The following is a 3,109-nucleotide window of genomic DNA, read 5'->3' as shown; positions in this document are numbered from 1 at the left end:
TAGATCCTTAGATGTTAGCACTATAACTCCTCGGTGGAAGTACCATTCAGGCTGTAAAATCCATCACGTGGATAGCACCACCCACCAAAATGAAAACAAAGACCTAGTCCATCAAAGTCCACAGTCCTGGGAAAGTCTCTAAATGTACCAACCTTGCATTTTGACTTCTGTAGTTCTGCTTCTGGCTAACTGTCCTTGTTAACTGAAGTATGCCAACCCAGGCCACACTTTCGTGTGTGTGTGTGTGTGTGTGTGTGTGTGTGTGTGTGTGTGTGTGTGTGTGTGTGCTTAGAAGCTCATCCTAACAAAGGTTCAAGGCTACACTGGGATCCGGAACAGCCAGTGTAGTCACCAGTTGGCTAATAAAGCCTTTCTATTGGCTTAAACCCATGTCCTAGCAGTCTTCTCTGGTGAATACCCCACCGCATTCCCACATCCTGAAATCATGCCTTGGTCACTCAGAACACCTGATACAGTGTTGAATCTATGTAAGTGGCAGTTACATTTTGTTTAGAAAAGACTAGTAAGAAATGAAGCCTGTGCCCGTTCAGTTACAATTGTAATTGAAACAACATCCTTGAGTCAGAATTGGCTGAATCTGTATATACAAACTTACATAGAAGATCTACTGTAGAGCTGTTGCCTGTTCTTTGCTTCTGATGTGAATTTCTGCATTTCTATTTAATTGGCGTATCTGATGGGCATTATTGAACCCCTGTGCTGAGCTTTGGGTGCATGGGTGTGAGTAGTTACTGGCCTCAAGACAAACTGCACTCAGGGAGCACAGCTGTTAACCGTGAGTTCAGATGACCACAGAGTTACCAGCCCTTAGAGCTTAAGAAGATAATAAATTTTTTAAATTAGGCGGCTGCTGTTGTTGTTGGTGGTTTGGGGTTTTTTGTTGTTGTTGTTGTTTGTTTTTTGTTTGTTTTTTATGTATGAGTGCTCTTTCTGCATGTACACCTGCACACCAGAAGAGGGCCTCATATTCCAGTATAGATGGTTGTAAGCCACCATGTGGTTGCTGGGAATTGAACTCAGGACCCCTGGAAAAGCAGACAGTGTTCTTAACCACTGAGCCATCTCTTCAGCCCCAAGAAGATAAGTATTTTAACTTAAATTTTACATCTTTTTTTTTTAATGTAATACACGAGTACTGTTTTTTTGTTTTTGTTTTTTGTTTTTTTTTTTTTTACATATGGAACGCTTCATGAATTTGCGTGTCATCCTTGCGCAAGGGCCATGCTAATCTTCTCTGTATCGTTCCAATTTTAGTATATGTGCTGCCGAAGCGAGCACACTAGTACTGTTTTTATACAATTTCCACCCTTCCTTCTTCTGCCTCCAACTCCTCCCACATGTCTCAACTCCCATTCAAATTACTAAAAAAGCCTGTTATTCTTTAATTATTATTGATGCAAACACAGACACACACACTCACACCCTGCTGAGTCTGTTAGGGTTGCTAGTATTTATATGTATTCAGAGCTCATCACTGAGATTAGATAACCTATTATCAAGAGAATGGTGTTTAAGTACCCTTGTGTGCTGACTAGTTTTTTGTTTGTTTTTGGTTTTGTTTTGTTTTGTTTTTGTCAATTTGACATAAGCTACGGTCATCTGGGAAGAGGAAATCTCAACTGAGAAAAATGCCTCCATCAGACTGGCCTGTAAGCTGGTCCGTGGGGGCATTTTCTTGATTAGAGATTGATGTAAGAGAACCCACCTCACTAGAGGTGTTGCCATGGTACTGGGAACTCTAAGAAAGCAGGCTGCACCGGGTGTGGTGGCCCAAGCCTTTAATCTCAGCACTCGGGAGGCGGAGGCAGGCTGATCGTGCTGTGAGTTCGAAGCCAGCCTGGTCTACAAAGCGAGTCCAGGACAGCCAAGGCTACACAGAGAAACCCTGTCTTGAAAAACCAAAAAAGAAAAAATAAAAAGAAAGAAAGAAAGAAAAGAAAAAAAGGCAGGTTGAGCAAACCAGGGACTGTGATCCATAAGTAAGCAACATTCCTCCATAGCTTCCGGTTCAGTTCTGTCCTCCAGGCTCCTGCCTCCAGGTCCTGACTCTTCCCCTTTGTGATGATCTGTGATGTCATGTGATTGCCAAACAAACCCTTTTCTGCCCCAAGTTGCTTTTGGTCATGATGTTTTATTACAGCAATTGAAAGCAAGCTAGAACGCCTGGGAAGATGAGAGGTGGTTTTCTGGGGAGGGTCAAATAAGACAGGAAGAATATAGCGAGAGAGGAGGGACCAGATGGAAAGACATGGGCCGGGTCATGGATTCTTCTGGCCTTGACCTTCTGAGACTGTGGCACTAAAAAAGAGTTTTCCCTTCTGGTCCCACTAAGCATTTTGTAGAGCAGCTTCATAGTTCACACAGGGAGATTACAACCACCTAGCTACACCTTTAGCCTGTGGAATAGTATGATACAGAGTTGCTAAGAGACAGGGCCAGTGATGGCAGCGATGAATCTCAAGGCAGCAGTCCCTGCCCCCCCCCCCCCCCCCCCCCGCAGCATGTGTGCAGGACACAAATGTCCCAGCATCCCAGAACTTCGTTGCGTTTGTCTTTTAAATATCAGACCACAAGAGGGCGCCAGACTTCACTATTCGTACTTAAAAACAGCTACCGGGATTCGTAAAGTTTGAAACAGGTGACATAGTCCAGAGGTGGGGGGTGGGGGGGTATGGTCTTTACTCTTCAATGTGTACCTCTGGTCTCTAGTAAAATTGTAAACATATATTTTTATATTATTTTTCATGAATGTGGATATTTATATTTGTTTTCCAAACTCAATATCTGGGCTTTAAACACACACACACACACACACACACACACACACACACACACACACAACTAAGTTATCATTTCTTGTATTTGGATTCAGGCCTAATGTTCTAGAGCTGATGAATTTCGTAAAGAAATATCCATATTGCTCATGACGCTCTTCTCCCACCCTGAGTAGCCTAGGTCAGCCTGTGTTTATTTATGTATCCACTTAGCAAATCTTTCTTCTGGCTTTACTATGTGCAGCCAATGGGGCCTCCCCGCAAAGAGTTTATCATCCTCTGATGAGCCAGATGAGCATAAACAGGCAAAAAAG

The 3,109-nt window shown here is 43.2% G+C and overlaps 1 non-coding gene across 1 annotated transcript; it reads right to left on the bottom strand.

Annotated features, from left to right (window-relative positions):
* Positions 1 to 1,192: 1,192 nt before the first annotated feature.
* Positions 1,193 to 1,299, bottom strand: LOC127202426 (U6 spliceosomal RNA). The gene has a single exon (XR_007832306.1). It is a non-coding gene; the product is annotated as a U6 spliceosomal RNA (small nuclear RNA).
* Between the last annotated feature and the right edge of the window lie 1,810 nt (positions 1,300 to 3,109).

This window comes from Acomys russatus, chromosome 18 (genome assembly GCF_903995435.1).
Source record: "Acomys russatus chromosome 18, mAcoRus1.1, whole genome shotgun sequence".
NCBI lineage: Eukaryota > Metazoa > Chordata > Mammalia > Rodentia > Muridae > Acomys > Acomys russatus.
The sequence above is the reverse complement of the archived record's forward strand: the minus strand, read 5'-3'. Positions and strand labels throughout refer to the sequence as shown.